This window comes from Seriola dumerili, unplaced genomic scaffold (genome assembly GCF_002260705.1).
Source record: "Seriola dumerili isolate Sdu_G_001 unplaced genomic scaffold, Sdu_1.0 BDQW01000052.1, whole genome shotgun sequence".
In the NCBI taxonomy this organism is placed as follows: Eukaryota; Metazoa; Chordata; class Actinopteri; order Carangiformes; family Carangidae; genus Seriola; species Seriola dumerili.
The window spans coordinates 21,138,655-21,152,162 of record NW_019174307.1 but is presented as its reverse complement, the minus strand read 5'-3'; positions in this window follow the sequence as shown (position 1 = coordinate 21,152,162).

Sequence of the window (13,508 nt, the reverse complement as noted above, 5' to 3'; positions counted from 1 at the left end):
GTGAATCTTAAGGTGTGAATTTGAAATTAGCTTTTCCAAATGCAGAGGAGCAGCTCGTCCTCAGAACCACATGATTTAGACGCACCCATGCTGTGGGTTCATACTGCAGTTGTTACAGCGCTGTATAATTACGTTCACTTTGATTAGAAGTAGAGGGTAATTAAATACTCCAACTGTGGAGACAAAGTCCTCCAACCTCCATCACCATATGTGTGCTGGACCTTTTGTCCTCATGGTGTCAACAATAAATGCACAGCTTGGTTTCCCTAAGGCACAAAAACTACACGGTTTAGGTAAAATAAGCCGAACAATGAAATATATACATCTCTGCATGAAACCAGAACACAATCTTTCCTTTACCTTAGCCCAGTGCTGCCAGTGCCGAAACATAACAATGTTTTACAACAATGGTTTTAAGGCTCAGAGTGAGCTGCTCCGCTGTCGCCATCTTGGCAGCGCTTTACTGCTAAACTCCTGGCTAATCCAAAATTTAAGTCTTAATAAAATTTACCACCAATAACCACAGGTGTCACAATGTCAACCAATTCTGAAAGGACTCCATATACTTTTTGGCTCAAGAACTTATTGTTACTAACTCATAAAGATGGAATCAATATATACATCTCATGGTATGTCTGGATGTTTTTCTTATACCATTTAACCCAACCTAATCGGTACCTTCGCTCAGGTCGTTAGCCAGTGTCTGAACCGCAACTTTAAAAACTTTTTTGCGGGCTAAAACCACCAAAAACACAAATGAAATACATTTCCCACAATGGATTATGCCTTCCTGACAGGAATTTCATCATATGAAAATGAATTTCATGGATCACATGTCTCAAAATTGACGCAATCTTATACTACACATATTAGTGGCACCCGGTCTTCAAGGCAGAAACATGGCTATGCTGCATCTGGTCTTAAAGGGTTAATATTATATATCATTGTATAGCCTGATGTATTCTTAGCTCAAGGTGATATTGTTGCATTCTCTCAAAATACTACCTGTGTACTATTGTGGAATATTGCGGATTATATTCCTAATGCATGTCTGATTATCTGCTTGATTCTCCGTGTGATTCGAGCAGTGATATATGGTGTCACCTTCTTATTTGAATAATAGCACATTGAAAACTGCATTGCTGTCCACCTAACCATAAGTATTGTAATTTAGTCCTTGAATAATTCCCCTTGATAATCAGTGGTGCAGAGATCCTGGTGTGATTTATTATGGCCTAAAATGATAACTGGAGTTAACAGAGCATAAATGCAAAGAGGAAGAGGCTGCAGCTTCAATCCAGAGGAAGTACACAGTGTATAGTTTCAAAGTATATATCAAAGACTATAGGAAAAAGCTTAAAAATGTTAAATATGCTAATTATAATAATAATAATAACAATAATAGTTATTATGAACATGTTCTACCCTCTGGCTACAGCTCCCAGCTGGCTCCACCTCAGATGGTTGTATTTATGCTTTAAAGATATGTTAAAGTTATGGTTAAGGTTGTTACGTGATAGTATGTAATAATCTACAAACCTGAATATGTAGTTTCACTAACTGCCATGACCAAGTAGGTAGTATGATGTATAAAAACATCTTAGGACTGACTATAACCCCTGTGGGAATTTAACCATCCTCCATCCACTTACCCAGAGCCCCAGTTCAAATGTCATAGGCTCATCAGACAGGCAGCATCAGTCAACAGCTGCCTCATATAAACAGTGCAGGATTGAATATTGTTCAGTATATGTTCAGCTCTGCTACTGATATGTCACTTGGGGTTATCAAGTGAGCACCTCTTGTCACAAATGTCACATTGAATTAGGTCACTGAACTCAACAGTGGTTTTCTAGCATTAGGCTGAGGGGTATGAAAAAAACCATTTGAGCCCCGGTGGTGTCGCAGAGTTAATACGATACCGTCCTCTATTTTAGACTCCACCAGGTCTCTCGCCCTTCAAAGCTTAGAGCTCTCAAGGTGATTTTAAATCTGTCAACAGCACACACTACCTCACTTACTTTACTTTTTAATTGACTAAGTAATTATTAAGAAATATACTGGCAGGAATCGGGACGGTTTGTGGGAGTTTATTAATTTTTATTCAGGTTGTGTTTTCTTACATATTCAGATGTACAGAGACTTTCTCAGTTTGGTGCAAATTAGTGAACATTTGCACATCCACAAATAAACATAAAGAGCTTATAATACAAACAAAACCAAGAGGAACCTACACCCAGACCCTAACTTTTAATGAGAGCATCTTTAAGAAAGATAATCAGCAATTGTTTTAAATCAGGAAGCTGAGGAGCTTTAGCCGACACAGACTTGGAATGATAAACAGGAGCCAGTTAACAGAACAGCTTGGTTTGATGACTTGAGTTTAAAGAGCAAAAAGCAGCTCTCGTCAATTGTTCACATTGCAGGGAAGGTCACAAGAACATCTTTGCAGTGTATTTGACAGTGGTGTACATAGAAAGGCTAAACACACAGTTGCAGACACCTCACACCTGCTACACTCAGAGTTTGAGCTGCTGGCCGTCGATTCAGGGCCCCAAGGGCCAGCTGGAGCGTACACAATAAGTCCTTTATTCCCTATATTGAACACATGATGACTGCATGAAGGAACACTTTTTTCAATGATTTGCTCTCTGGTATTTCTATAATCTGTTTGCTGTTAACTGCTCATTTGCACTGTTACGTATCCGTATCCTGAACGTATCCGTTTGGAACTGATAAACGTTAATATCGTCACATGTTCGCACACCAGAAGGTGGCGGTAGTGAACCAAAAAGCTGTTTGCCAACCACCAAAAAAACACCAGAAGAAGAAGAAGAAGAACTGTGTTTTGGTTTTACAGCTGCACGCTAAGGTTTACAGCACCCAGCGTGAGTCCGGTGTGGTGTCTAGTGCTGGCAATACAAACAGCTCAGTTTGTATGAATAGTTGAAGAAGTTTTATGAATAAATCAGTTCAGGTTCAAAGGAAAAAAATCTCACTGCTACGTCTGAATAAACAGCTACATCGACTCGAAGCATCCAACCTGTCTTTTGAAATATCTGAGAGTGAATGATGATCACAAAAAATCATTAAGGAAGGGTCAGACCATGAACCTACAGCTGCAAAGTTCCTCCTCTTGAGTCAAACTCACAGCATAGACACATAAAACATATACTCACCTTGGATTTGCTCATCTTTTAAAAGTGATCTCTGTCTGTGACTCTATAGTAGTAAAATGGAAGTAATGAATGTGAAATTGTTCATTTTAACCTTTGTGAACTGAACTTTGAGTTTTCTCTTGTTAAGTGTGAACCTGCATAACACGGGCTGTTACGAGTTTTTTAGTATAACTAACTGCTGCTGTGAATAATAATAATACAAAAAAAATAGAAGAGACATATCTGTGAACAGGATTATACAGCGATGGTTATGAAACACTGCCACTGAGGACAATAAGGACATTTTGTTGTGCAGGTGGTAAGAAAGTAAGAAAGTGCAGTGAAAGTTCTTGAGGAGAGACTATGTGGAACAAATGCACTCCCTCCTGACAGTTCCTTCACCCCGGTGCCGTGAACTTCCTCTGTGAACATCAGTTCGGGGTCAATGGACCACTAAATAACTGTCTGAAGCGTAATACTTATGAAATACTTAAGAAGAATTGCATTTCCTCTATTCTCCCTGTCTGAGCCATATTCATAAGACGGTTCCTGCTCAAGGGTTCCCGACAGTTTTCCCCAGGATGTTCAGTTACTTCAGGTCACATATGAGACATTGATTTGTTTGAAAAGGAGGACGTAGGTTGAGTAAATGCTATCTCAGGAGTTTGGAGGGATTTTTTTCACCTGTCATTGGCTCAACAGGACATGAGAGAGGTGACGTCTTTCCTTTAAACTGAACAATTATTAACTGCAGAGAGGTGAGGGGCCAAGGAGTGGTGGATCTGGACCAGTTTAAGGAAAAACAGATCCAGAGACCTTAGTTCTCCCCATTAACCGCTTATTTTGAAGTTGCCATTGATTTCAAGTGGCACCTCCAAAAGATATGGGGTCTATCTTACACCTGGCTCAAAGCGACTGTGTCTTTGCTAGCTTCAGTCCGACACAGTTTTCATTTGACCGTCCAGCGCCCACGTTGTTTAAATAGCAAATACACTTGCGTCTATCTCTGCGCCCATGGATGTGTTGGTCTTAAAATGAGGTGTGGTCAGGCGCATCGTTGGTGCACTGCTGTCTTAAAGACTGTGGAAAGTGATGGGGTCAGTGTTGCAGTATTTCACTGTTATTTTCAGAACGCATTATCAAGAGAGAAATATTCACCTACATCGACGGGCACTCAATGCACATGTACAGTCTGCCCTTCATCACCTAGACTGAGTTAGTCCCACCACAGTTTCATAATGAACCTAATATTTATTTACACTTTTCATAATGTAACATGACATGTCTAACGCTGTGATTTGTGCTGTTACTTCACTGTAGAGCTGTGCCAGAGATGGCACTCTGATTGGTTTATTGCATGTTATGCCCAAAACACTCCCATGATTAATTAAGAGATTAAGTTCAACCCTTTTTAACCATGCGTCTGGCACAGCAACTGTTTTTTCCGCCATTAAAATACCAAAAGTGAAAAAGACTTAAAGACTTAAACATACTTGCGCTATGCACTTTAGACCATGTGCTTTGGATCTTTAAAATAGAGCCCTGTGCTGAAAACATCCCTGGTTATATAATCCATAAGACTTCTACTAAATATACTGTAATTATCTTTATCTTTATCATTTATATCTTAGGAAACAGTTTTCTTAATTATTTTGTGGTGGATTTATTATTATGATCAGAGGCAACCCTTTTTTTGTGAATGTGCAGAACATTTTTTTCAGATTTAATGTTGCATTTTCCAAGTGCCAACAGGAAATGTGGGGGGTTATAGAGTCACAGAGTGACAGAGTGACCTGGGGCAGCAGTGGATTTTCCATGAACATGAAATCAGAAAAAGGGAGGAAATGAAGTGAAAATGGGATGCAGCAATTGTAGAAAGAAGCCGCATCCTTAGGAAGAAGCAGGGTGATTGCAGTAAAGGATGTTCGTCATGTATAGGAGAGGCTAAGGACTGAAGTGAGCAGTGCAGCTACAGTACAGTGTGAGAGTAAGTCAGGGCAGAGATCTGCTCGTTCAAATGGAGCTGAACCGGCTGATGTCTTCAGAAGAGCACAGGAGGCAGACACTAGATTATCTCAAGCAAACAAGAAAATAAAGGGCAACTGTCGATTCAACAACTTTTCCAAATTAAGCTGCATCCATCTGTTGCGCTTTGTGTGTGAATCACGTTAAGCGGCGAGCAGCACTGACTAATGCAGGCTTGCTCTTGGCAGAGCACAGTGTGTCGCTTTTCTGATACTAAAAAAAGAGCGAGGAGTGATGCGTGGCAGTTCATTCTCGCAAACAAGAGCGCCTGTGACAAACACTGCTCAAAGCACATGATTAAAGCCAGCGGCCCCTTTGTCATATCCACTGCAGCTAAATAACACACTGATCAATTCTTTGCAATTGTGACTCAAATGACGATGCTCAAGAGAGCACTTGAAGTATTAAAACTGATTTCGGAACACCCTTGATGTAGAAAGTCAGGCAATTCATCTTGGCACATGCTAAATTGGCTTGTCTTCATTATGTGGTGCATCTACAAAGCAATGCAATTGATTAATTGTGTAATTACAGCCACTATTATCTTGCTGCAGTGGCTCTGCTTAAAGCATGCTAAGGATGCTCTAAATGGAGAAGCCCAACCATTAAGACATGATCATCTTTTAGGCGCTTCTGTAAAGGTTGTTATAAAGATTTCAGCACAGACCGGAGGACTGTGGCTCTGCACATTGTGTGCAGGTGGCCTGTTTGCTTTATTGCTTCATAAGTCACTCGTGAAATCATAAAAATGATTTAGTGTAGCTGTGTCTGTTATGTATTTTCTTGCAGTAACACATCACAAGTTCATACACACCTCATCTCAACCACTGATACATAAACACAGGAAATGCATAAGAGTTGAACTCAGAATAAAGTACAACAGACGAGTAAGATATGAAGGACAAACAATGAAATAAGTATAAATGAATAAATAAATAAATCTCTATTTTTACATTTACTTATTTCTGCATTTATTTTTTCATTTATACATTTATGCATTTCAAGATTTATTCATGTACGTTTCTGTATTTCACCATTTCTTCATTTATTTATATACTTATACATCTATTTATTTATGTCTGTATTTTTATTTTCACATAATAGCATTTTTCATTAACAAAATATATTTTGCATTTATTATATATTTACACATTTATTTATGTATTTATTTCTGTATTTATACATTTCTTCATGATAGCAATTTTAATCACCAAAATGTATTTATTTTGCATTTATGTGTTTAATTATTTATTTCTCAATGTTATTCATTTATACTTATGTAATTTTTCATCTTCAATCTTCATAGTAAGACACATCCCCTTTATCTTTAAACATGTGAATTGCAAGAGCTGCTTAGGCTTCACTGAGTCTGGACTCATTTTACATTTGCCTCCCCACCATGTTCAATCACCGGCTCAGGGGAAACAAACTCTTCCCTGTCCAGACATGATGGATGCAATCTGCCCTGATCATCAATCAGTCATACTGCACCCTCTGAAAAAAAAGGAGGTTATGGAGAAACAGTGACACAAATACCTAAACAACAAACAGGACGCTCAACAGTGGTGTTGTGTTCGAAAACAGGTTTCGAACAGTCCACAAAATGACATAAAGAATCTAAAAAGAACATTAAAGACTGAAAAATGAACATTGAACATCAAATCATCAAGATCACACCTGCCATTTAAAAGTGAATCAAACTATACAAGTGAAATAACTTATTGTTTTACTATTGACCCCAAAACTGTGTTCAAATTTTCAAAATTCAAAGAGCATGTCTGGAGTAGTGTTGTATGTAAAATCTGTATTATTCAACAAAATTAAACATCATTGTGTCTACAAAAGACAGCTGAATGAAATAAAACTCATCTTCTTCAACACAGTGCATCAAATCAAAAGATCTTGCCGACAGTCATTCAGTGATAATGGACAACACTGACACTGACAAAGTCATTTAGGCGTCTGTTATATCAGATCTATTATATTTTCAAGATATAAAAGATATTTCATGGACTTTTCATATCTTGCCTGTCATTTTATATCAGCATTTGGCAACACTTTACTGAAAGTACCCTCATTAGCATTTATAGACACTATATAAACGTTTAATAGATGGTTTATGGCATGCTATAATGCAGTGGTGAGCAGATATACAGTAAGTGTTTATTAATGTATTTCTTAACAACTGTAACTCTTCCTCTGGCTGGTCTCTGGTCTGTAAACTATGAACGACGATATAGTAAAACTCATCGTCTTCATCAGCTATAATTGTTAACAAATGCTGTGCATTAATTAGCACTTTAAATGTCTTTGTACAAACACATCACAGTGTTTTAAACCATTTCTTAAATGTTTGTATACTGCTAAATGGATGCTAAATAGGATACTTAAAGAAAGGTGTTAGTTTGAAACTGATAGTTACTGTTATTTATTTTATCCATAGATAGATAGATAGATAGATAGATAGATAGATACTTTATTTATCCCCTAAGGGAAATTCATGATTACAATCTTAACTGCGTGCTTGTTTTTGCAACCATGACAACGAAAGTCCCCTGACCTTAAAAGAGCTATTTGTAAGTTTTGCGGCATAGCAAACATTAGCATTAACAGCTGTTCAGTTATGAGTCTAGAAGTAATGTTCAGCATAAATTGTCTTCTGCAGTGGAATGCAACCCCTTTTTTTTTGCTTCTATTTCTATCACTTCTTTTCTTGTACTGAAGTTAGCATGCTAACTAGCTAGCCCTGGCTCGGTTGGACTGTCTCACCACTTTCCGATACCGAGTCACTGTAGTGTCCAGTCTGCCCTGAAGCAGTAGCATTGCTCCTAGGGCGTATTATAACCTCGTATTGTAAACACAATGATGGCTGAAGCTGTTTGCAAGACTGGTAAGTAAACACCCATTATTGCTAATGTTGGCTAATATCAAAAATGTATAAATAGCTCTTTTAACGAAGCACTTCTTGTACCTGAACCTTAACAAGTAGATTTTGTGCCTTCACCTAACCAAACCATGACTGTTCCATAAGCTTTACTTCATGTTGATTATTGTAACCATGACGACAAAGGTCCATGACGCCTGCCAGTGCTATTTCAGGAGACGCTCCTATGCATTTTAATCCCTTGTTTCATTGAGCTGAACGGTCAGTAAATTATTGATATTGTTGAATTTAAGCTACAATGTAATGGAACCTTGTAGTGTCAGTGTTACCAGGCACAGATCTTCCTATCTTATATTCACATACTCTTTAGTCTCATGGCGGCCTTTGCACAGCCTGTTCATAATTGCGCAATTATTCCACTTTGCTGTTCTGTATAAAAGGTATGAGGTGGAGGTAGTCACAGTGCCCGATCGACATCTGTGTAAAAGTGCTGTGTTGCATGTCTCTCTCATGCTAACATGCTATCTAAAATCACACACTGAGAGCGACATTATATCAGCATAGTTTGAAACCGTGTAAATGAGCAAATAATGGATAGTCTTCTCTGTTTAAAAGGAGCTTATGCTTGGAGTATTATGACACACAGCAGCTCAACAGGCGAGTGTGTCCCTCTACTCGTCTGGCGCTTGTGCCTCAGGAGGTCAAACTAGTTGTCCATTAGTTACAAGCTTCAATTCACAGCTCCTCCTGTCCAGTTGGCAAAGTGCCCTTCAGCACAACGCTGAATCTCAAAGAGCTCCAAATGGCTAAGCCAGCGCCTTGCATGGCACGTGAGTGTGTCTGTGTGTGTGTGTGTGTGTGTGTGTGTGGGGGGGGGGGGGGTAATTCTGCAGAGCGCTTTGTCTGCTAAGTGCCCACTCAAAAAATCACTCGGTCATATTTGACACAATTTGGCTCAATAAAGCACCAACACAATGCTCGGATAACTTTAGTAATCACAAGTAGAAAAGCTCCCAATATAGTGTTTGGTTTCAACCCAGTGTCAGTTTTATTCTTCACATCACTGTTATTAAACCCAAATCACAATAAGATAGGATTGCAGACTGCTTTCTCTGGCTCTTATTGAACTTACATGTGACTTAAATGTCTTATGCACATTATTTTGATGAATTTATTTTAATGAATTTGTGACATTTTTAGGTCAAACTTGAGCTTTTGTGTGTAACACTGACGGAAAAATAACCTTTGTTTAAGTAAATAACACCAAAAACAACTAATAAAATAAAGTTAACCTGGAATTACTTGTTTGGAAAAGTGCAGCGCTTTTACCATTTACTTCAGCTCTTCATATCTTTACTGGGCTGAAACAGAAACAGCTTTATATTCATTAAGACGTTATTACGAGCACAAGACAACATCACTAACAGGTCTCTGAATTTATCTCTGTTTGATAAGATGTTACATTTTTATTATTTCATTTAGAATATATGCACATATATATATAAACAGAAATTACAGAATACAAGCAAGGGATAGAGTGACTATAAAAGTTATTATTTTTCATGTTTCCCTGATTAAAGGGCATCACAAACCCGGTGGGAGATTGATGTGAAATGCCTTTTTACTGAATTTGGATGAACTCCAGCGAGAGTTCATCTGTTCTCTGAAGTTTGCCTGTTTTTAAAGGTCACAAGCTCCTGTGCTTCTTTTGTTGTCGGCCCCCACTATCAGGACGGAGGGGCCATTTCTTTACATAATGGACAGCTGTAGGACACTCACAGCGTTGCCACTTGGACTTGGACTCTGATAAACCAGATGATGGATAGCGGTGTCAGTCAGGCATGTGAATGTGCCCACGGTATGCACCTCTGCACTCTTCCACAGCGGCGCCAGGCACTGACATCAGCAGCTATAAGCCGCTACTGTGCACTATCCTTCCCTACAGTCATGTCACAGTGCCTCATGTCACCCATTTTACACTGTAAGTATGCATCTATTATTCAACTGGCGCTATCATCTTCCTGTGGATCAAAAGTCTGAACATATTCCTCAAATGAAATCCAAAATAGAGATGAGACCCTTGATTAAAAAACAGGCATGTGTTTCAGATGTGTTTCTTGGAAATTACTGTTTATGTCAGATCAGATTCATTTCCTTCTCTTTCACTGCTACAGACCCACAGTCCTAAAATAAACGTGCCAAATGCTGTGATAGTCTCCTCTGCTGAGATGTAAGGCAATGGGTGGGGTGTTCTTGCTGCAAGTACAGTACTGCTTGTGCTCCTCAACAGACTCTAGCTCTGCTAAGTGCACCTATTTTTATATGAACTTGACAGCAGAAAAGGTAATTTAGGTCCAGGTTTTGTCATTTTTGTGACTCCTGGTGTCGTAATTTACCAATTCAGCTGCATTTCTTTCCCCTAATATTTATAGAATGTAGAGGAATAGAGAAACAAAGGCTTGCACATTCATGTCTGATGGCCAATACTAGCACCATTTTTTGCCTGACAAGAAATATAAGAATATCACGTCTGATAGATGGACGTCTGTGGACGTCTGTCAACAGCTTTCTTCTATGCTCAGGCCAACATCTCTATTTTATACACAGAATTGTACTTTTCTATTATTTTTTTATTCTATGATTATCCATTTTAATGGCATAAATCTTCATGTTAACAACTCATTTTCATTGCCCTCAGAAGAAACACTTAACTTCACATTTTTAGTTCAAATGCTGCAGCCAGGGATACAGGTGCATGCTGGGACAAAGGATAACCTGCAGTGACTTTATTTCAGTACATTACAACAAGAAAAAACAAAGCAGCATATGTTTGCTCAGTAGTCCGCCAGCACATCTCTCTGCTGCTAACACCACTGTAGCTTCTACAAACAGCAATATATCATATACAATGTACACAACAACAACAAAGGAGACAGATGATGTTCTTCCACTTCTTCTTGTTCAAAACTGGCTCAGCATACACTGTCTGGTTGTGGTGGCTATACAGCACATTCACAAACATCAAGACTCAAACCTGTCTCCTTTAAATTATATTTATGTGCAGTTGATTTGCAACAGTAAATATGATTTCTGTAAGTTTTCTATCAACATAATGATGATTAGTGAGAACCATGATACAAGGTTTTCACTACACGATTGTCATGGCCAGAGGAATTCATGATAACAATACTATCACAATATCTATAAAAGATAATAATAATACTATAATAATACAATGATAATACTATTTCTATCAGTCTAATTCATCTTTAACTCTGATTATTATGTGTTTTGTTTCTTTAATTCTATTAATTAAATTAAAATATGAGAGTAGGGAGGTGGAGAGACTATAACCATAACTGTACAAAAGGAACAATTACACTTAACATTGAGTGATAAGGCAACCAGATGAACTGACAAACAAAAGATCTATCTGCCATCTTGATATGATCATATATATATATTAACAAAATCAATATTTAATTTTTTATATAACACAGTTATCTTTAATACCGGTATATAAATATGTTGTTCATTTATGTATTTGGCAGTTTGTAAATACACTGATACCAATTGCACAGTACAGTGTCCACTTAGTAGTGACTCCAAAATTATTAAACCTTTTTATGGTTATGTTTAGACTTTAGAAAGCAAGAACATGATCTGGTTTAATACAGAAAAAGTTCACAGTGACTTAAGACACAACATGTTTATCTATATTTAACAAAAACCATGATTTTTCCCTGAACTCAGCCAAAGTACTTTTTGGGTTCCTTGTAAACAAACAAACAAACAAATTATAAGAGGTAAACATGAATGGCTTTATTGTGTTTTGATAGGCTGCTCACGCAAAGCTGGTGAATTTCAGAAGTTTATATTCATTTTCTGTATCATTAAATTTGATAATGTTCTCATTTTCTCTTCAGAATCTGTATGCTTTCAGCACCATGACCATTGTAGGGGAATCTTTCCGATGGGAACTTTACTGTTGAATATACTGTATGCACGGCCGCAGGACGCATAGCGAGAGCATAATATTTTTATAGGCCCAATCCCAATGTCCCCACTAAGTCCAAAGCCCTGAACCCTCCTAGACTTAACTGACATCACCTGGTGAGTGTATGAGTATGAGAGGCTGCAAGGGCTCAAAATGGTATAAAGAGGAATGGGACAGCACTTATATCACGTTACCTTGATGATGCCATTTGTATTTAATTGTGGGTTGGGGGACTTTTGATTGTACATTTTTTTATTCCCTCACTTCGCTCACTGTTTGTAAACAGAAAAAATAATGTTGGATCAGATCTGTTCCGATTTGGGTATTTAAAATTCATCATCATGTGATCATAGGACAAATAACTCCACAGTTCAGGCTCTGAATCACAGCGACCTCTGTGTTCATTCTGTCATATACTGTCTTTTTTCTTGCAATGCTAACATTAGTGTTCGTTGCTTTCATGCTTGTTTGTTAACCGTTCTTCTTCTATCTTATTATTTATTGCGTTTTATGGTCGTAGTTAGCCGTTTTTTACGCTTCTGGGCGTCCCCTGATGATAACCATGCCAACCCCGTGTTTAATGTCACAACGCTATGGACTTTGGGTAATTCCCTCAGGCAAAGTCTGCAGAAATGCGGACTTACGGAAAGTGTCCATTAAAGACTCAAAATGTCTGAGAGCCTTCATGCCCTCGATGGTTTGACAGTGGGACAGAACTTCGTCCTCACGGACTCACCGGAAGCTCGTCAGTGAGGTTGAACATTAGGATTGGGCCAACAACGTCTTACCTTCACCCTAACCATTCTTACTCCTCTGCCTTAACCCAACCAATCAAACCAGCGAAGGCAACGGTCATTAGCCAATCAGAGGCGGTGTAGGGCGGGTCATGTGAGCTCTAAGGTAGGGTTCGTAAATTTACATCCGGTTGCTGTAGCATTAGTAGCTAATCGAAGGCTGAAATCAAAACGGAGGAAAAGCGTATTGCAGATTATTTTGGAAACCACCAGCTAAAGAGAGCACAGGTGAAGTCCAGCCTTCCCAGGTGAGCAGCTCCACCAGCATAGTTTTCGTTTGGTTGTAATTATTCCTCGGAGACGGAGACTGCGTATCAGCGTTAGCACCGTCCGTCACCATTGAGGAGACCGCTGCTAACAGGTGTCAAGCTAGGACTGACTTGGCGGCAGTTGAGGAGCCTCTCGAGCCATCCAACTTCAATTTTCCGGCGGGACGTTTTGGGAAAGAAACTTTCAGCCGCGCATTTACACCAGCTTGGTTTGCTAAATGGAAGTGGCTTCATTACGTGGCGGAGTGTGGTCAGGTTGTGTGTTTCGCTTTGCGTGAAGAGGCAGCAGAGGGAAACCCGTTGATTCGGTGCTCCTTCACCTTCCCCAGGAGCTGGACCCAGGCCGTCCTGATGGCCACATTTGGATCATTATAACTCCTG